We start from the raw sequence: 22,729 nt of genomic DNA on the forward strand, positions 1-22,729 counted from the left end.
CTTTATCTGCTAACCAGACACCTAAAAGCACCAGAACCTTGGCTACGATGGGCCTGCCCCTTATAAAAAACAAACCCCCAAAGCTGCAGCTTCAACATTTGCACTGATACTGTAATGGAACCTGGGAATGGAGTGTGGGGACATGTGAGTTACATTCTTGCTGGAGCTGGTACTGAAAGACCCACGGAGGGTGTGAACCCTCACGCCCTGACTCAGGAAAGGCGGCCCCACAAATCACTCACGAGAAGCAGTCTTGATGCAAAAGCATGAGGTCTTTTATATTCCAGTGCACTGGGGTCCACAGCCATTCTCCACATGGGGTAGAGGACTGGGAACCCTGGGTACAGGGTTCCCACAGCTTTTATAGGGTTACAACAAAGCCCATGCATCACAAACCAATCGTCTCATAGCATCCAGTGTGAACCAATAAATTTGAACTATCCAAGCCCGCGCGTAGCCCAGGAAGTCTGCTTTCGCCTGGGCTTCTGGGTAGTGTGACATGCCCGCCCTTAGCCCAGGAAGTCTGCTTTCGCTAGGGCTTCTGGGTAGTGTGACAAGGCTCATTTCTTGTTCATTCACTCACAGGTGCTGTTGTAAAACCACTCTGTCGTAAACAGTCAAGAATGACCTTTTTCCTACTGCTGGGGTCAGTGAAGAGTTAGGCTAAATTTTTCCATCCTTATAGTACATCCTGGCATCATTTGGTCAAGCAACTTATTTTAATTAAATTTATGCTCAGGTATCTTGTTCATTTTAAATCTATTGAAAATGGAATTTTCTTCTCAATTTCAGCTTTTGTTAGCTTATGCTACTGAATAGAAACTGTTCAGTTTTATTCACTGTATTTGCCACTTAAGCAGGAGCCTGAATCATGACCTCAGCATGAGGCTTTTCATGGTTTCTATGGATGTTTAAGTCAGAATGAATTTGGTACTTTTGTTTACTTGGTATATGCTGAGTTTTAGAATACTGCCTGACACTGAAGTTCTGAAAATGTTTAAGAGATGAGGCCAACACATCACATACATTCTCAGTGAGAGTTCTTAACCCATTGTGCCGAATCCATGTTCATCAGAGGAAAAGCTATGTGAAGGCAGTACTCATACACCATGTAGGACCAACAGCAAAGCTCAGGACATGTTTGCAGGGGCTGTTGGAAGGCTTAGGGGTTGTGAAATGGCTTGAGTGGTCAATAATATCTGAAGGAAGTCAGAATGTGTGGCCTTCCCTTGCCATCTACATGTGAGTTGGGTCAAAATGACCATTGAGTGTGTGTGTGTGTGTGTGTGTGTGTGTGTGTGTGTGTGTGTGTATGCAAAGAAAATAGGCTATCAGTTTGATATCTGCTATGATTAGTTGGTTATATGTAGAATGTACAATCTCCACATAGCTAAGAATGGAAGAGCCTTTGAATAAAAACAAATATTTTGTCCTGACAGCTTGTCACCCAGGGAAAGTCCCCAACTCAACATGATCTACTCTCAGGACATATGACCAAGAGTTAGCTGAAACAAACAACTCAGTAGACCAGTGGGCCAAACAAGAAAATCACAAAATGCCATAGCTGAATGTTCATATTTGAATAAGCACTCTTGGGATGGAGAGTAGGGGGCAAAATAAGAATAAATCTTTACTAACTCAATGGATATTATAAAGTATTACATTTAAGAAATTAAAACCTTTCATACCATACTAATATGAACCAGTTAGTTGTCTTACAAATTAACTTGTGACAAAAAATGGCTATAATCCTTGGCAATTATATAATAGATTACCCTGGAATGTCCCTGGAAAAGGGTGGATATTAAAAAATTAACAGTTTTCCAGGAAATGTAGTTTTTATAATAGAGACCTAGCTATTTACCTTGTCTTACCTTTTGAAAAAGCAAAGAAAACCATGTCATATCACTGAGATAACCATAGCTTTCCTCATTTAATACAACTTTCATAGACAAAGCAATAAAAACAAATGAAAAAATTTAAATAGATTCTAGTGAACACTTCTCCGAAAACATCTGTTTCTAGTTCACTAAGTTGACTATTACAAAAAATTTTGATGTGCTTTCTGGCAAACATAAATAGCATCACTTCAAGGAAGTGACATATTTCCAGTTATTACAAACTGGTTGTAAATTTAAGGATGTATTAACTATTTATATAAATTTCCATATCAGACAAAGAAAGTAAAACAGCATCTATAGCTTTCAAAATATTTAAGATAGAACTAAATCCATGTCATAATGGTATGATTTGTGCCAGATATTGTAAACTAGCAGCCAACAGTATAAAACAATGGAGGTAGGTGTGTGTGTGTGTGTGTGTCTGTGCCTGTGTCTGTGTGGTGTATCTGTATGTGTCTGTGTGGGTGGTGTGTCTCTGTGTGTGTGTGTGTCTGTGGTGTGTGTGTGATGTGTATGTGTGTGATGTGTCTGTGTGTGTGGTATATGTATGTGTGTGGTGTGTCTGTATGTGGTATGTAGTGTGTGTATGTGTGATTGTGTGGTGTGTGTGTGTGGTGTCTGTGTGTGTGTGTGAGAGAGAGAGAGATATCTGTGTCTTCCTCAATCATTTTCCATCTAGATTTTGAACTCACTGAACCTGGAGTTCACCAATTTCACTAGATTGGCTGGGCTGTGTGTCCCAGGGATCTTCTTGATCCCCCCCCCCGCCACATCTCCAATGCTGGGTTTCTAGGTATGCTCTATGCCACATCACACTTTTTAATGTAGGTGCTGGGATCTGAACTCAGGTCCCCAGGCTGTGCAGCAAGTACTTTACTGACGAGCCACTGGGTGTATTTTCAATGTGCATGATGTCTTTAAAAAAAATGTGAACATTGAAAAAAGGAAAAAAAAATTGAGAACATTGTCAACATTAAAACCGAAGTTTTCAGTTGGAAGTGAAAATTTTATTAAATTTGATGACAATGGGTTCACATTCCGATGTTGTAACAAACAGCTGCTATTTATGAGACTGACTTGGTGAGTACTAGATGGAGCTGCCCATTTATAAGGGGGTACAGTCTGTTCCCCTTGTTTAGGATTGACCATTTCTATCATTTTATTATTTTTAGGAACAAGGTAGATATTTGATATTGGAAGCATCCATCCATCCACTCATCTGCCTTTAAAATGCCATTCAACTGATTTAAAAAAGGCCCAGTTTCTAAAAGTGGTATGGGGGGCTTTGGGGAGGCTATTCCTTGGGATTGTCCTTGTCTCCTTCACTCATTGTTAGACCTACCTGAGGATAAGGCTGTATGACCATATCTCCCCAGGCTTCAGAGCTAACAATTTATACTTGCAGGGATTTTCTTGCTGCTTTTCTATAATTTTATGAGAAAAATAGCATAAACCTAAATCTTATGCTTTGTTGGTGAATTAAAATGTTATAAAATTATTTATATTTAAAATAGCTTTTATGTGAACTTTGCTGCTAGTTTTAATGAAATAAAACATACTGCATGGAACAATGGAAAAAGCTAAAGGGTTATGAAGACATGGGGACAGATGTGTTAGTCAGCTAAATTTTGTTGGGGCTGAAAAACAGGAAACATTCAGTTGACATAAAGAACTTTTGTCTGTTGTAAATGTTATCCTTGCAGCTAAGGATCCTTTGGGCACTACAGTTTATGGATTTTACAACCAAATTGTAGTTTGTAAGGGAAGTAGCGAGAAGTTCTAAGCAGTTACCCTAACAGTTTTCATTTCAGTAGAGGTCTGAGTCAAACAGGAACTGAGCATCCAGTAAAGCGGTCAAATGAGGTCATTCTTTTCAGGCTTGTCAAGCACCAGTGAGCTGGGACTCTCAGAGCAAAACTGCTGGCTTAGGAATGCCTTTTGGTAACATAGAAGATAGAAACTCCTATTGAGGTTGGGACCATGCCTGTCTTTTGTCTTTTCCACAGCCTACCATACCACTCAGGCCTAGCTCATGTGGACTCATATTCTTGTTGAGTAGATACAAGCAAGAGTACACATAAGTGCTAAAGAAATAATATTCTTAAATATTCACCAATTAAATGAATAATGAAAAATTAATATTTACTAAATGAATTCCCACATAAAAATTATGATTTAATAACTACCTCTTACATATTGTTTAAGGTGGTCAACATTTTATTTACTGAAATATTGCTGCATATCAAATATTATGTTATGTGCTGTCCACATATTCACTAATTAACACCATCATGAAACTAACAGTGTAACCCAAAGGAAACTCAAATGATGGTTGAAATCCATGAGTGGATCACAAGGTTGGTGAGAAGCTTTCTGAGGCCTTAACCACATTCTATTCTGTGGGACAGAGAAAGGCAGAAATGAACAAGCCTGATGGCACGGAGACAGTACAAGACAGAGTGTCCATGTGGAGTGGTGTGAAGACCACTCCGGAATGCAGAGTCCACAGAAGGAGGTGCCATCTAATTAATCCTAGATGAAAAGGAAAGGGAAGGAGATACGATAGACAGAGGCATTAAATGATCTTATGAATAAAAATAACCATTATAAGAAAACTATAAAATTCAGAAGCCACCTTATGAATAACAAAAAGGCATTTACATATATGAAGGAAAGAAAAAATCTTAAAATAGAGTTATGAAAAGAAATGAAGGGAGCAGGATGGATGAGCTGTAGGCAGAAGCTTAAATTATCACAATACTTTCTGTTTTCTGGATATAATGGAGAATAACACAATAGTTTAACTAAAATTTAAAAGCAGTCCCTGAAATTAAAAAAAAAATAATATTGAACATGACTGTTTCGATTTGGTGCAGAGACATTGCAATTGTAGTAGAAATCTTGACTAGGTGGTTCCCTAAGGACAAGATCCCACATCTGTTTTCTATGGTCACATTGTTGGTAGAATTATTGTGAAATGATTACATTCCCGTGTGGTGTGTTGAATGAGTAATTAAAGCAGGGCAACTGTAAAATGGGGTTTGGTGGATAAAAACACATATCTATAAGAACAAAGAGGTTGTGTATAGTTGCTGTGTTGCTGACTTAGAATTTAAACCAACATGATGTATTGCTATCTTAAAATATTTATCTTTCCCAGCTCTTTCTACTGAAAATCATAGAAACAAGTCAATCTAGCAGTGACAAATGTCTCTGGTGTATAGATTCCTGTCTACAAACAGAACTTCCCATAAAAGAAGCATCAGGGTCATGTAAAATAGCGGTTTGATATGTAAAATCCCACTTCTACGAGACGAGGAAGCAAAGTGAATTTGCTCTGTTACTGTGCTACTGCAGAGGATTAGGTGCTAACCACTGAGAATTCACTATTACACATGGTAATTTTAGCCATAGAGCCAGCACCTATAAACTAAGGAAATATAAGAAGATTCTCATTAATATCAGAACATGAAAGTGTTCTCATGGTCAGAGCATGCTCACTGGACTTTAGGAATTCAGGAAATGTTTGCAAAGTATTTAAACAAGAAAATGACCTGAGCAGAACAAAAGACCAAGCTAGACAAACACCTTCCATGAAAAATGCAAATAAACATTATGTCTGTAGTTTGATAACTATTACAAGATCCATTTACACAAGAGAGCATTCTAGCTTCTAAAAATAGCAACTGAAAATTTGGAGAAAAGATTACAACAGCATCATGTAGGATTATAAAATATAAAAGTCAACAGAACAAGAAACATGAGAATTTTTTTTTATAAAGAAAACCACAAAGATATATGAGACGATTTGGACAAATGTTTGAGGACAATAAAATATATCAAGAAGAAGAAAATTCTCAAATTAATCACAGATTTTTTTTTTAGAATGTAAAATTTATTTGTGGTTTGAATAGTGAATTGCTGAAAATTTAAAACCAGTGACCATGTGAATTCCCTCTTTTAGATTTAAGGTATGTTTGATAAGTTAGCAAATAATATTTACAGTATATGATGAAGACAGAAGTATCAATGTAGAAACTAGCAGGCCTATGAATAACCTTGCTTATGTATAATTCAACAAATAATAAAATGTATTATTTGAAGCTAAAGCAAAAAATAATGTAACTCATCAACACACTGTACTAAAACACTCCATTAACCATTTGGCAAGAGGGAAATTAGGCTTTATTCCCACACACAATGTAGATTCTACAGTATTATAAGCTAATACAAAAAATAAAATCATAAAAGTAAGAAGAAGGATCCAGCAAATCCATTGCTGAATACGTTCACAAAGGAAAGGAGATTGCATACTGAAGGGGAGTCTCTGTGCTACAATGCTTATGCAGGAGCTATCCACAATAGCCAAGCTGTGAAACCAATGTATGTGTCCTTCAACAAGTGGGTGGGTAAAGAAGTTCATTACAAGGACACAAAAACTATTCAGACTTCAAGAAAGAGGCCATCCTATCATTTGCAACAGCATGTATGAACCTATAGGGCATTGCATAAGTGCTGTAAGCCTGGCACAGAGCACTGACAAATGATACAGCGTGATTTTATTTATAGCAGATGCCAAGATGGTTGGTGTCACAGACACACTAGGTAGAAATGGTTCCGTAAGCTAAAAAGATTACCAGTGGGGCTGAGACAATGTTGGTTAAAAGTACAAAATTCAGCTAGATGGGACGGATAAGTTCAAAGTATCTACCATTCACTATGGTGACCACAGCTGAAAAATTCCAAGAATCATCCCAGAAATATATGAGGTAATTCATGTTGATTAGCTAGTGTATGACACTCAACTCAAAACAATATGTTATCTGTGACAAATACAATGTTATGTCAGCTTTCCAAATTTTAAATTAAAACAATCAAAATGAAATATAGATGGCTAATTAATTATATAAGAGGGACATAAGGAAAAGGTTAGAAGATATGAAACAAAATATTATAGGATCTCTGCATATCATCTTTGTAATTAATTTTTTTTTTTTTAAATACAAGGGCTGGACAGATAGCTCAGTGATTAAGAACCAGAGGACCTGAGTTCAATTCCCAGCAACCACATGGTGGTTCACAACCATCTGTAATGAGATCTGGTGCCCTCTTCTGGCCTGCAGCACACATGTAGGCAGAACATTACATATATAATAAAAAATAATAAATCTTTTTGAAAATGCAAAAGCTAGAAACATGGAAGGTTAATACAAACAGATTTAATCAGTTTTAAATAAATCCAAAAGATAAAGAAATTTATCACAATAGAAGAAGAGAGGTCATAAAAATGGAAGTGTTGGGGTTGGAGAGATGCTCAGTGGTTGGATGTACTGGCTGCTCTTGCAGAGGACCCACAGTCAGTTCCCAGCATCCACATAGCAGATCACAACCAGATGTAACTCCAGTTCCAAGAAAACTGACAACCTCTTCTGGCCTCCAAAGGCACAACATGCATGTGGTGCACACACACACACCCAGACACACACACACACAGACATACACACACACAGACACACAGACACACACACACCCAGACACACACACACACAGACACACACACAGACACACACACAGACACACAGACACACACAGACACACACCCAGACACACACACAGACACACACAGACACACACAGACACACAGACACACACACAGACACACACACAGACACACACACAGAAACACACACTCACAGACACACAGACACACACACAGACACACCCACACCCAGACACACACACAGACACACACACACAGACACACACACCCAGACACACATACCCAGACACACCCCCACACACATACACACACACAGACATACCTCCCACACACATATACACACACATACAAACACACACAGACACACACATACACATATACACAGACACACACACCCAGACACACCCCCCACACACATACACACACACAGACACCCACACACACACACAGACACACACATACACATATACACAGACACATACACCCAGACACCCATACCCAGACACACACACATACACACACACAGACACACACACAGACACAGACACACATATATATACACACAGAGAGAGACACACACACATACACACATACACACACACAGGCAAACACATAGATTAAAAAAATCTAAAACAATGTAAGTCACTTAACTAAATTCAAATGATTAGGAATTCATGAAAAATTGCCTAGCTTTACCAGGAAAATTAAAGAAATCAATTATTTTGTCATATGGTACTGAAAGAATTTACAATAATGATAATACACAGATTTTTTTCTGTGCTGGGGACTGACTGCAGGGTTTCACCCATGCTTGGCAAGCACTGAGATAAATCCCAAGCCCTCATAGTAAAACATGAGTGGGTACTGTGTATGAACATATATAAACACTTCTTTTCGATATAAAATGGGAGGCAAAATAGCCTTTACTATTAAAATATAATAAGAGAGTAGTGAAATAAATTACAGTACTGCTTTTCACTACACACCTACTGAAAATAATTATGTAGATGCAGTGGAATTGACACAAAGAGGCACAAGTTACTGACCTATCAAATGCCAAGGACGTGCAGCAGTGGGAAAACTTTGGAAATACATTGGAAAAGTTCCCTTAAAGTAGAAGAAACAAATCCTGCAGCGAAGCAGTTTGATTCCTTGGTAGACATTTCCCTAAGCTGTATGTATATATAACTGAGAAACATATACAAGGATGATCAGTAGTGTCATTTATAATAAAGTTTATGAAATGCTGTTTATAATAATTAAAGATACAATGTATAATTAGTGGAATAAACAAACAATTGAAAAGTACATGCCAAAATATTCGTGGCTTTCACAAATAGAGTAAAATAATCCAAATACAAAATAATACTTTCTGTGCAACTGTATTACATCAACCTTAAAACAAGCTGGGTGTGTTGGCACATGTTTTAGTCCCAGCACTCAGGAGGTGGAGTCAGGCAGATCTCTATTGAGTCTGAGGTCTATATAGCAACTTCCAGGTCAGACAGGGATATACTGAGCAACAAGAAGTAACACAGAAGGATGGCCCTTAGGGATGAAAACATAGGTGGTAAAACTATAAATAACACATAAGCCCCCTCTCCACACCATCAGCCTTTTCAATAAATGGAGCAGGAAAAGGCAGGAAGAAAGAGAGAAAGAGAAAGGGGTTGGGGAGGAGAGGAGAGAGAGAGAGAGAGAGAGAGAGAGAGAGAGAGAGAGAGAGAGAGAGAGAGAGAGAAAGAGAGAGAGAGAGAATGCTCTTTAAGATACAGGCAAAGATTTCTTGAAGAGAGTTCCAGTAGCTTAGGAAATAACTGCAGGTTTTATTAAATGTATTGCCTGAAATTAAAAGGCCTCTTCACAGCAAAGGAAACAATCCCCAGAGTGAAGACACAGAAAGAGACAGAATCTTTGTCAACAATGCTACCTAGACACTGGAAAGAACTGAACTAGTCCTTCAGTGTGGAGATAAAGGGAAAGAACCCTGTGATGGGAAGGTAACCTGGTGCAGCCCCCGTGGAAGCTGCTGCTGGAGCCTCCTCAATACTGAAAAGTGGATATGACCCAGCCACACCATCCTTGACTACACATCTGGCAGGGTCTAGGTCACAATGCTACAGAGACCGGCATATCCATGTTTATTATTACTCTGTGGCTAGCCACAGTAACCAGCCTAGGTGTCCATCAACAGATGAAAGGAAAAAGAAGTGTGGTGCATATACACAGTGGAGTTTTCTTTAACTGTGGAGAAAATGAAATTATGTCACTTGCAAAACTCAAAGACAAATATGTTTCTTCCATATGTAGATTCTAAATTTAAATATTTATGTCTAACATAGATGTATATATGACATGAATGTAGAAGGGGGATTTGGGAGCTAAAAGGAGACCAATTAAAAATAAAAAAGTTATTTTGAGACAACAAATATGAATGAAGTAGAATTATTTATTTATTTACTTTTATTTTACATATCGATCCCAGTTCTCTCTCCCTCCCCCCTCTTTCCCTCTCTCTCACCCTCTCATGCCCCCCGACCTCCCTCCCCTACTCCACTTATAGGGTGATGCCCTCCAGGAGGGGTCATCTAAATCTGTCAAGTCATTTGGAGTAGGGACTAGGACTTTTCTGAGGAGACTTGAGGGCACTTGGGGAACTGGCTGTGTTTCCCTTTCCAATTAGAGCAGTAGTTTCTTGGATACTTATCTAATCTTATTTTTATGCTTTGGAGATTTTAGTTAGTGTCATAATTTACCATTTCAAATAGTGAAAACTATTAAAAGATATTCTAATTTTTATGAGACCAACACAATATGAATGAATGTTTGCATTTAAAATTATGTCCACAACTATAAATATGCATGTGAAAACACAGAATACACTTACATGTTGATTATATTTATAAATGTTTATTAAGATATTGTAAAATGATAAAAGCAAATTTAACACCAACAATAAAAGGAATAAGATTATCTGACTCTCTCTCTCTCTCTCTCTCTCTCTCTCTCTCTCTGTGTGTGTGTGTGTGTGTGTGTGTGTGTGTGTGTCTGTCTGTCTGTCTGTCTAACAAACAGGAAAAAGCTGTGCTTCCCTAACCATTTGAGAAATGAGAGTAAGCAGCACAAGGAGAGAACACTGAGCATCAGGAGTAGTACATAGAGGGATCTGCTGTGACGTGAGGATGTGGAGGACTGCATCCCTTGTCCACTGGACTGTAAAATTATACAGCTGTGGGCTGGGGAGATGGCTAGGCTGGTAAATTGCCTTCTGAGAAAGTAATAGGACCTGAGTTAAGATCCTCAGCACCCATATACAATTCAGTCTAGCCAATTGTTGAGCCCCAGATTTAGTGAGAAACTGTCTCAGAAAAATGTGGAGAACATGTGATATCAACCTCTGGCCTTCACACACATGTACATATCCATATCCATCCATGTATATCTTCCACACAAATACTAATGGTACAATTGTGGAAACAGTGTGGTAGTATGATAAGTTTTTTTTAATAAATAAAACATGGAATCACTATATTATCTATAAATTTTACTTTTGAGTATATACTATGTGCAAAATAATTTAAACTAGATATCTGGACAGTTGTATACTAAGGGTCTGAGTAGCCTTATTGTGAGGTTTTTGTTAAAGAAAATAATGCCAAGTGACTGTCAATCACTGAATAGATAAATAAGGTCCATACAGAAGTCTGAAACTAGATCTCTATCAAGTACTTGTGTACAAAATCTTGGTACTGCTATATAAAAGTCCATTCAGAACAGATAAAAAACCTAATTTGAGCCCTGAAACTATTAGAAGAAACCAGGGGAACATTTAAAGAAACTGTTACAATGATTTTTCTGGATAAGGCTTCCTTCCCCACCCCACAAAAACAGGAAACAAAAGCAAGAATTGAAGTTGGATTGCATCAAGTTAAAAATACTTCTGCATTGCAAAGGAAACAATCAGCAGAGTGGAGATAACCTGCAAATGGTTAATATCCAGAATAGAAAAGAAACTAAAAGAGCAGCAAGAAGACACGAGCCAATAAAAATGACAAAGATTTGAATATATACTTCTCAAAAAGAATATAAGAAAAGGTACTCAATATCATTAGCTATCAGGGAAATGCGAACTATAACCATGCCAGTCAGAATGATTGTTAGCAAAAATTCAAAAAGCAAATGTTAGAGAGGATTTGAAAATGATAACTATTATATGTTCTTGAAGGAAATGTAAATGAATGTAGCTACTATGGCTAAAAGCACAGAGGTACCTCAAAAATGTCAAACTTTGTCAGGGTACCACTCCATCAAACTCCAGTGGGATGGTTAATATTAACTGTCAACATGACAGCTAGGGCCATCTGGGAAATGGGCCCCCACCAAGCCACCTACCCACTGTGACTGTCACTAGTCGTTGTTAGCCCTCTCCTGGAGGTGGGAGAGGGAGACAAGCAACAGTGTGCATTGATGGCCCTCTCTTCATGACTAGGAATGCTTTATGACCAGCTGTCCCAGGGTGCCATAGCCTTGACTTCCTGCCATCACAGAGTGTGTAGCCTTGAACTGTGAGCTAGAATGAATAGCTGTCTCCTTTAAGCTTTCTTTGTCAGAATATTTTATTACGGTACCAGGAAAAGAAACTAAGACAGTATCCAAAGGTTACCTGGGTTTATATCCACAGGAAATGACATCAGCATACCAGACATCTGTCTGTGTACCTATGTTTATTGCAGCACTATTCAGATTGGCTAACATACACATACACCTAGGTGCCCATCAACAGACAATATGATATATACACAATGCAGTTTATTCAGCCACAGAGAAAAATGAAAGCTCAACATTTGCAGCAGAATGAATGATACTGCAAAGCATTCTCTTTTTTTATTTTTTTATACTTTTTCTTTTTATTTTACACATCAATCCCAGTTCCCCTTCCTCCTTTCCCTCCTTCCCTCTGTCTGTCTCTCCCTCCCTCCCATGCCCCCTCTCCTCTCCCCCCCCACTCCACAAAGCATTCTTAAGACAGATACGCTTGACAGAGACAAACCAGTGCCCTCATCATTCATCTCATGTATGGGAGCTGGAAACAATGTTGACCAGTAAGTAGAATAGTAATTACTAGAGATTTGGGGTGGTGAAGATGGGCAGAGAGTGGGAAAACCATAGCTGAATTAATGTGCATTGTACACATGTATATAATTACTATGAACCCTAGTAAGACATACAATTAGAAAGTCTTAATAAGGATTTTTAAAAGAACCTGTAAACTGAATATAATTAATGGCAATGCATTGTACAACTCAACTCCCTTCCTCTCTCCCTCCCTCCCTCCCTCCCTTCCTCCCTTCCTCCAAGACAGAATTCTGCTTTGTAGCTCAGGGTGGTCAGAAGCTCAGGACCCCCATACTTCTTCCCCCTGAGCCTTGCAGTTCCAGGCATGACTACCATATCTGAATGCAAAAAGAACGTTCTGAATGTATTCATCACAAAACAATGAAAAACTAAGGAAATGGATATGTTAATTATCCCATGTTTATTACTATCCAGTGCTCACATATAAGTGTGTACAAATATTAACAAAAAGTAATTTCAAAAGAATATAAACAAAAATTTGAGATGTACAATGTAGCACAATTTAGCTTTCATAAGTAACAAAAATCCAACCAATAGCATGGATAGGATATGAAGGCATTATGTTAAATGAAGTAAGCCAGACGCAAATGGGAATGCTGTACAACTGCAATTATGTAAGGGTCATGACTCCCTGGTGCTGGGGAGAATGAAGATTAGGAAGTTATCTAGATAAGGAGTTTCAGTTGGGATGCAGAGGAGGCCTGGAGATGAATTGTGTAATGGAAGGAAAGCAGTGTGAATGGACTTAATGGGCCTTAGGTATTATACACCAACAGTCATTAAAATGGTATGTTTAACCAGAGCAAAGAAAGTAGTAAGGTCTTTATTGTCTCCCTGTGACCCCCCCTCTCCCTCTACATCCCTCTCCCTTCCTCTCTTTTTCCAGTACTGAGAATTGAACTAGGGCCTCATACTTGCTAGCATTGTGCTTTCTGCTTTTTTTGGTAAAATGTGCAAGAGGCTGTCAAATAGCTCAGCTGGTAAAGAAACTAAGCACCATGGGTGATCTGGGAAGCCATGTGGTGGATGGAGTCAAGTTTTGATTGGATTCAAGACTCACTCCATGAGTTAGAACCCACACCTGGTACTGCTAAAGTGACCAAGAACTCAGATCGCACAGGTCATGGGCCTAGGGAAAAATCTACTTACTATTATTCTGCTAATGAACATATCAACAAATGACTCCTAGTGATAAACCACTATACCCCTGGATCAGTGCATTACTCAGCTCCCATTAGAGAAACTTCTTGCAGTAGATGTAATTAGCATGGAGACCTGATAGGAGATGTCATTCTGTAAACATGTTTCTCTTATTGGTTAATGAATAAAACACTCTTGGCAAATAGGAAGGCAAGATAGGTGGGACTAGGAGACAAAGAGGATTTTGGGAGATGTAGTGGAGAGGAGTTGAAATGTTGGACCAAGAGGAGTAAGAGGTCTGGACCCTCTCTCCAGCAAGATAAGACCACGTGGAAACACTTAAATTGATAGAAATGAGTATTAGCTCTAGCCATTAGCCAAAAGTTTTCTATCTAATACAGTGGCTCTGTGTGTTATTTGGGGCTGGCATGGCTGTGGGACCAGGCTAGCGGGAAACTGCTTTTAACAGAGACCCACACTGGACAGTGTGAAGAGAGTAAGAGACACTGGAGCACTCAGCTCTAAATAGGATTTTCTATCAATCCTTGCCCACAGCCAGACTCAGGGATCTAGACATAATAGGAGGTCAAAGTTTATCAAAGCCAAAAGTGATAGATGACTCCAAGGAGACAGTGTCTTCCAAACACCACAGGACAAACTCAGAGACTGTGACAGCACATACAAGGCCTGTACAAGCTTAAACTTGACAAAATCCCAGCGCTGAGAGGGGGAAGTGGACACAAAGTCCCCCCCTAACCAAGAAGCTATTTGCAATGGATGCCTGCTGGAAAAGGGAATATCAGTGTCTCCAAAGGAATGTCACTGAGTGTGACACACTGGGGTCAGTCCCTTTGTTCAGAAGCTGCTGGCCCAACACAAAATGGACTGTGTGATTTTTGTGTACTTTGTGTATTGTTTTATTATTTTTTATTTACTGGGTTTTTGTTGTTTGTTGTTTGTTGTTTGTTGTTTCTTTTGAGAGAGGAAGTTGGGTAGGTAGAGAGATATCGAGGATCTTGGAGAAGTTGAGGGAAGGGAAGAATATTATCAGAATATACTGTATGAAAATGCTCTAATGTTAGGAAAGACATATGGGAAAATAGTTTGGACAGGTCATACAGACTGGTGAAACTGAACCTCCTATCTAGGGAAGTATGTGACTAGCACATGTAGGAACTCTCAATAATTTTTGAAAGACATAAGGAAATTGTGTCACATTCTAGAATCTCAGTGGTACCACACTTAATTTGGATATGAGGAAACTCTATTTTGTAGAAGTTTTTCTTTCTAACATTAGAGGCACAATCTGGATGAAATAGTATAAAAATTAGGACAGGCTTCTCATGGCTTCTGGTGTTCCCATCAGCTTGAAGAATTGATGCTGCTCAAGGAAGCCGAAAGTTCTGAGGCTTTAGGAGTGGTGAGCAGGCAGCTTAAAACAGCTGTGTAACAGTGCAAGTTGCCGAATAAACTCTACAGGTTACTCGTTTTACTTTATGTTACTTTTTTATTTTATTTTATTCTGCTCCTACTTTACAATGCTATTTTTGCAATTTTCTACATCAAGCACTTTAAAGAACAGAGAGCTCAAGAATTCCAATGTATTGTTATGATAGCAAACAATTTCACAGCAGTATTCCTTCCAGCATTTGGGGATTGTGTCTGTTGGCTAAAAATGTGAAGTTTGTAAAGCTGAGCTATTTGGAACTTGGATATCCCAGTTTATTTAACTTTGTCAATGACACCATCACATAAGCCAAAGCAGCTATTTCCAAGACTAGCCACCGTCAAACTGGAGAGGACATTTATATGTGATGTCCCAAGCTCTGATTATAGTAATTTCTCCTGATCCTGTTCACTCATTACAAGTTCTGAAAAAAATTCATTTTACGAATGGACTTAATATCTTCATTAAACAAACTTAGTGAATAAAGCTCCCCTTTGATTTCTCTTGCATTTCACTATGTTTCTTATGTCATCTCTTCCTGTCATCTTTATCTCCTCTCTTCATCTCTTTGGGATCAGCTTCATTCCATTCCACTGGATCTTTGTGTTTGCGTGGGAATGGGTGGAAAAGTTAGAAAAGATGGACCACAAAATGGATATTGCATAATGGCTATTTATGGAGCAGAGAGGAGCAACCTCTGTGAACTACCAGGCTAGGCAAAAGGAGAGTGCCCATGTACCCTATATACACATGCCTTTTTACTTGCTAAAAGCAGCTGTTTCTCTTTACTTTCATCTAATTCAGAAGCAAAGGCCCAAGAAGGAAAGAACAAAAGGAAAAGCAGTAGACATAAAAAGATAAAACATATCCCCAAGCCAAGAAACTCAGTGTCTATAAAACTATTTTTTTTTTTTTTTTTTTTTGAGACAGGATCTTCTCTCACTATGTTGCTCTGGCTGTCTTGGAACTCGCTCTGTAGACCAGGCTGGCCTTGAACTCACAGAAATCAGTCTGCTGGGATTTAAGTTGTGCACCACCAGCATTTGGCTAAAGCTGTGTATTCTGCAGACTCTATCCTTTATGTGCTTAAGCCTTATGCTCATTCAAAGTTAGACCTTTATATAACGTGACACTTGTGTGGGGAAGAGGCTCTCTTTTAACCATTCCCCCATTCTAAAGTTTCCCTCTAAAGACTTTCCTTCTGCTTTGTGACTGAGGGGTCTGGGTGGCTGGGAGTTGGGGAGGTCAATTAAGAGGAAAAGGAGAAGCTAGTGAAGGAGTGGTCAGGGCTTCCTTCTGCACAAGCAATACCAGTCTGACCTAGTGGCGGCTATAAACACCTGCTTGTGGTCTAACTTACAGAAAATGATTCTAAAATTTCCATTTCATGGGAAGCAGAAAAAAAATCCCCAAAAACCAAACAAACAGAAAACCAAATCCTTTAATCTCCAGGAAGTAGGTAGATCTCTGTGAGTTCAAGGCTAACCTGCTCTACATAGAATGACCCTGTCACAAGCAAAGCAAAATAAAACAAAACAGTAATTACAAAAATAAATGGGCTGGTACAGTGGGTAAAAAGCATATACTACTCTTGCAGAGGACCTGAGTTCAGATCCCAGACACCAGGCGGCTCACAAGTACCCAAACTCCAGCCCCAGGGGGGTCTGATGGTGTCTTCTGGATTCCAAGAGCACCTGCACTCAGATGAGCACTTACACTCTCCTCTCTCTCTCTCTCTCTCTCTCTCTCTCTCTCTCTCTCTCTCTCTGTCTCTCTTCTCTCACACACACACACAACTAAGACAAAATAATTATTTAAAAAGTGGGACAATGCAGTGGCACAGTGGATGGGGTCGGTATTGGGAACCAGCAGTCTGCTGACCCTGCCCCCGATGATGGGCGGGTCCCTCATGGCCATGCCATCCCTATGCCAGGCTTTACCTGGCTGCTCAATCTTTACCTGGCTGCCAGAGGACTCAATTTCGCATGTGCAAGTTTCCCTTTTAAAGCAAGCCCTCCAAGTGGGCCTCTCTCTTGCTCTTTTTCTCTGGCCTTCTCTCTCTCTCTCTGTTCTCTCTCTCTCTCTCTCTCTCTCTCTCTCTCTCTCTCTCTCTCTCTCTCTCTCTCTCTCTCTCTCCTGCTCTCGGTTGGCCACCAGCTACCCCTCCTTCTCTCCTTTCTATCAATAAACTCCACGTGGGTGCTGAGTCTCGTGTTTGTGTTTCATAGGCAATAGCTGCAGCAAAAGAACAACAGTCGGGGCATTCAGGGAAGGTGGGCTCAGTGAGCCCCACATAAAGGCCAAATATTGCTTTTGCCCAAGGTCAACTCAGGCTTGAAAATCATTGCTCCCAACTTCAACTCCCTAACCCACAAAGTCAGCAATGAATCCATTTTTGTTTGGTTTGTCTTGTTTTTCAAAGTCTTTATTATCTTCAAGATTAGCACAGAGCCTGTTGAAGTGCAGGGGATGGATGACTAAGCTGGAAATCATCATTTCTATTGAAAATAATGATTGGGCCAACACTCAGAACCACAAGATGCTGCACCTGTAAAGGACAGCACAGCTCTGTAAGGGCAACATCAAGCCATAGCTGCTGAAGACATGAGGGTCAGCAGAAGACTCCTTACAGTCCCCATGCTTCTCATTCTCACAGCTTGGTATCTTTTCAGATGATCGTAGTCACAAGTTTAATATTTACTTTAAAATTATGTGACTGATGAAACGTGTCTACTCTATCATCTTTTTGTTTGCAATAGCCATCATTGCAATTGATTTGTATCAGCTATCAAAATACATGCCCTTATGCATGCAAACATGATCAAAACAATTCTGTGTTAAATATAGGAGCAGAGGAGGTGGTGACAAGCCACAGAGGCTAGGCTAAGGGGGAGAAGAGCTATGTTGTTTTACAGCATTTGATAACAATCACCAGTGATTTCTTCTCTCTGCCACCCTAAGTAACAGGAAATAGTCCCAATTACAGATAACATCAAAGCAGAAACAGAGTAAGTTAATGCTTCACCTCAGAATGTTACATTAAAAAACATTTTAAAAAGATTTCCAGTGAAGGACTTAGGTGAGGCACTATCAATGTGTTTCAATAGTAATTACTAGAAGTATATACACTATTTACTGCAGTTTAGATGATTTCTTAGCTATCAGCAACAGTGGACATGACCTTTTCAATTTATTAAAGGTTTACATGCTGATGTATATTTTAAAAGATAAACTTGGAAGTTTAGAAATGAATTTCTAAGAGTATAAGGACAGGCCTTCAAAGGTCATGTAGGTTCTATAAATTAGTCACTAGCACAGAATTAGTTCAGTATTTTTATTTTTCTGTAACTAAGCAATGAACTAAGAAACTGATATAATGTTTTAAGCTAAATTCTACAATTGGTGCTACATAGATTACATAACACATCACATAGTGTATATAACATGTAATGTACCTATATGTTATATACTATATAAATTCATATTAATATATTATTTAAAATGCCCAGTGTAGGCAAAATAAACCTCTAAGAAATGCAATGATAAAACAGGTAAAATCAATTTAATCATCTCAGCTTAAAATGTAAAGAACTTTCCAAAACTTTAAAGCCATGTGTTTTATAAAAACATTCCTTAGTTATTCATGGATTCTACCTTTGAAAATTTGCCCACTCACCAAAATTTATTTGTGAGGTTGGAGTGGTGGCTCAGTGGTTAAGAGCACTGGCTGCTCTTCCAAAGGACCTAGGTTCATTCCCCCCACCACACACACGGAGGTTACAACCACCCACAACTCCAGTTCCGGGGACCTGATACCCTCTTCCGGCCTCCAAGGGCACCAGGTACACTTGTGGTGCACATATATACAAAACACATAACACAACACATAAAATTTATTTGCAGTCTGTGTTAATTAGTGTTCCATAACTATGATAAATCCCTGAGATAATCACAGTCATTTTAGGGTTTCAGTCCATCACTGATACAGCATAGAGTAGAGTAAACTATCCACCTCATGGCTAGAAATGAGAGAGGAAGTGAAAAGCTTGGGTCCCATCATTGCCTTCAACAGCAAGCCTTCAATAACCTGATAGACCTTTACCCATGGCCACCTTTTCAAGATTCCACTGCAGCCCAGGAGTACCAATCTGACAACCAAGCACATGGCATCTCAGATCCTCACTAAACAACTCTAAAATCTACTGGTCACTTAGGGGCATATACAGAGTAGCACATCTAGCTACCTGTCTGTCTCTATCTATTTTTGAGTTGCCTAATAAGGCATCCTAGTTCAAGTGAGAGACAATGCTCTGCCTTCCTTCAGGCTAATGCCATGCTCTTCACACTTGTGTGGGTTTTGTTGATAGCAGAGTGCTGAAGCATCATCTGTGGTGTGCCTGATGAAGAGTATAAGGATTTCTGGAAGTTTCTGTCAGGAGATGATCATATTGTTCCCTTAGCCATGAGTCTATCAATAATATATGACTAATAAGTTGTCTTTAAAGAGAAACATAATAAGAAGGAAGGTTATATTTTATATGATTGGTTGAAAAAATTATGGGACCAGACTTCGAGAAATCTAAACCTCAGGGTATTTGTTCAACATAATATTTGCTAATCCAGCACCTGTGGTGATTTTAGGATGTATGTACCACAACAACATACTTTGATGTTATTAATTTCTTTATTATATTTTATTGTTTGTCTTCTTTTAAGAATATAAAATAGAAACTAGTACTAATCACAATATAAGATATAACTATGTCTTATTTCTTTAGTATTGGTTACATCAATTTTTCTAAGTCTGGAAATTCCACTAGATGACAATATATTGAGATGCCCTAGCCTATGAATCTCCTGGATCCTCCAGGTGCCTTGGTTTGGGGTAGAGTTTATCAGAGGCCTTGTGGTGAAAAGTACTGGCTAATGGACATCTCAAGGCACCTATGGAATATTCCAGTGCTGTTAACATCTAACTTGAGATTCAGGTATATGAATGAGCAGATGGCTGTATATGTCCTGTAAATGATTTAACAGCAGATCTTTGGCTGTTGCTATTCCATACTCTTTCCCTTTCCTTTTTTGTTTGGTTATAAGCCTTAAAATGATCCTAGAGGAGGAGGAATCTATTTCTTTGTTCAAAAACTTACCCTCCTTCCACCTGATCAACCCTTAGGTTGATACCAGGCCAGGCTGTTCTCATTAAGGTTTCCAGTCTTGTAATTCTCTCTTCGTGGCACAGGAGAAAGGACACAGACTTTGGAGTCAGACCTGGGATCAATTTCCAGCTCTGCCTTCTCAAAACCATAAAACCACTTTTTCATTTCTTACTGCTTGAGTCCCTGTGTGCTTAACTGCATGGGCAGATGGTCACAGTGCAGAAGGGTCTGGCATGGCTGTGGCACAGCACTCTGCCCCAGGGTTACAAACTCCAGGGTGGACTGAGCCTCATTCTTGTGATAGTTGCTTACTGATTTGCCATCAGGGACTAATGATTTGTTGTATTTTGAGACAGAGCCTTGCAGTGTAGCTCAGGCTGTCCTTGAATTCATGATCTTCTTGCTTCAGCCTCCTAGGCATGTGGATTAGAGAGGAATGACACCATAGCCATTTGGGTACATTTTTTTTTTTTTAAGTTGAAAATCCTAAAGATCACATATCAGTGCCAAAACAACCTCTCAACAAGGTGACTTTCTACTTTCACTTAGAGAATTTTCAGTGGCCCCTGGACAGACAGAAGTCTGTTTCCAAAGGCACACAAGCTTTTTAGATAGAGCTTTCACATTAGGCCTTGACTAGATGGTGTATTGAGGGTCAAAGAGTCAACTGTTACCTCCATACAGGAATCCCTCATTCAAACTGATGATGAAGTGGAGTGGGGATGGGCTGGGAGGAGGGAGGGGGACAGGAGGAGGAGTGGGAATGTAAAATGAAATTTAAAATAATAAATAAATTATAAAAAAGGAACACACATGACATGAAGAAATAAGAGGCCTTCAATGTCTCTAAGAAAGGAAAGGTATTTTTTTTTTTTGTTTGGTTGGTTTTTTGTTGTTTTGATTTTTTTTCCTTAGTGTAGACCAAGTACTCAGAAGGGTGTTGTGTATTTGGAGAGTATCGTTAGAATACAAGGTGTTGGCAAACATATATATATACATATATATATGTGTGTGTGTGTGTGTGTGTGTGTGTTCTAGTATGGTGTTGACTATATAATGATTAGAATAAGTTCTTTGTTGATAAACACAACACAGATTTGTGTTCTAGCTGGTTAATAATGTGCCAGGCTCTCATACTATATAGGTCTACTTTACAAGGTATTTTTTAACCTGTTATTCTTTCTCTTAAAAATTATTCATTTATTTATTTCTCTATTGCAACAAGGGGATGTAATGACTTGAGTGGATGAGGAGGGTTAAATGAAATGAGATGTTTTTAGGGGCAGTTAAACTTTTGGTATAAAATTGGCTTGAATATATTGGATGGGATGTAAAGGAAAGAAATTGAAGGCTGAACGAAGTTGGAATTCAATGAGACATAAGGCATACTTGACAGATTTTTTTTATATGCCACATTTCCCCTATACAAATTATTTGTGTATGAGGAAAAGAGTATCTAAATTCCTCCTGCTCTGTAACAGAAATGGGGGCTCAGTGAAGCTAATGACCATTGCATCCACTTGGAGGTAGTGCCAGGCCAGGATCCCCGACTTCTGAATACTCAGAAGTAAACAGTTTCACACACAGAGAGTGAGCCTGCCATGTTTTGAGAGTTAGAATAGGGCAGTTTAGCTAGAATTAAGAGGTTGTAGAGAAAAAGTCTTAGGAAATCTGGACAGAGAAATAAACGAGAAATGGATGCAATGGCACACACTTAGGAGGTAGAGGCAGGAAGATCAAGGAGTTCAAGGCCACCTAAGGTCCCAGTCTAAATAAACAAAGAGATAAATTACAGAGTGCTTTAACTAGTGCAAATACAGAATTTAGATTCATCTGTGTAAGTGATTAATTTTTTTAAGCAATAAAATCCTTTTTAGAAAGAAAACTTATGAGGTCAATATGCACAATAAACTGAGAGGATGCAGTCTTCTGTCCCAAGCTCTTGAGCAGGATGATGAGGAACGGGACAGCAGCTGTCTGCGATGCAAGCCTGATGCACTTTCAAGTGTTTTAAGCCCTGATGATTGTATACACTATGCTGTCAGAGGAGAAAATGCAGCATCAGTTCGTTGCCTTCCCTTTTACAAACAGATGAAAGAAGGAAAGAAAAAGGTCCATTTAAAGAGTTTCCCTTTGGTCTGATTAGAAGCGACTGAAAGTGCTTAGGAATTTAGCCTTCATTCAAGGGCAGGAGGTCTTTGATGCCCCAAACTAGTGAGGAAGCAGAATCTTTTCCATTTAGTATAGTTAGTGGGAAGAAGTTCATGAACTAAATTTAGACTTTTAAACTCTTTCCAGGCTAGTGGAGGCAATTCTAATTAAGTGCTATACTTTGAGCATTAGGATTTCAACTGAATTTAAGCAAAAGGCTTTCCTTATGCTTTATTAAAAGCCACGAGAGTGAATCTTGAATAGCATGCGTGCCACCCACGGCAGACATTCTATT

The 22,729-nt window shown here is 39.0% G+C and overlaps 1 protein-coding gene across 1 annotated transcript in view; it reads right to left on the reverse strand.

Moving 5' to 3' along the window:
- The window catches only part of Ccdc146 (coiled-coil domain containing 146), a 146,493-nt gene that overhangs the window by 68,612 nt on the left and 55,152 nt on the right, over nt 1-22,729 (reverse strand). The window lies entirely within an intron of this gene.

The sequence above is a fragment of the Phodopus roborovskii genome, unplaced genomic scaffold, assembly GCF_943737965.1.
Source record: "Phodopus roborovskii unplaced genomic scaffold, PHOROB, whole genome shotgun sequence".
NCBI lineage: Eukaryota > Metazoa > Chordata > Mammalia > Rodentia > Cricetidae > Phodopus > Phodopus roborovskii.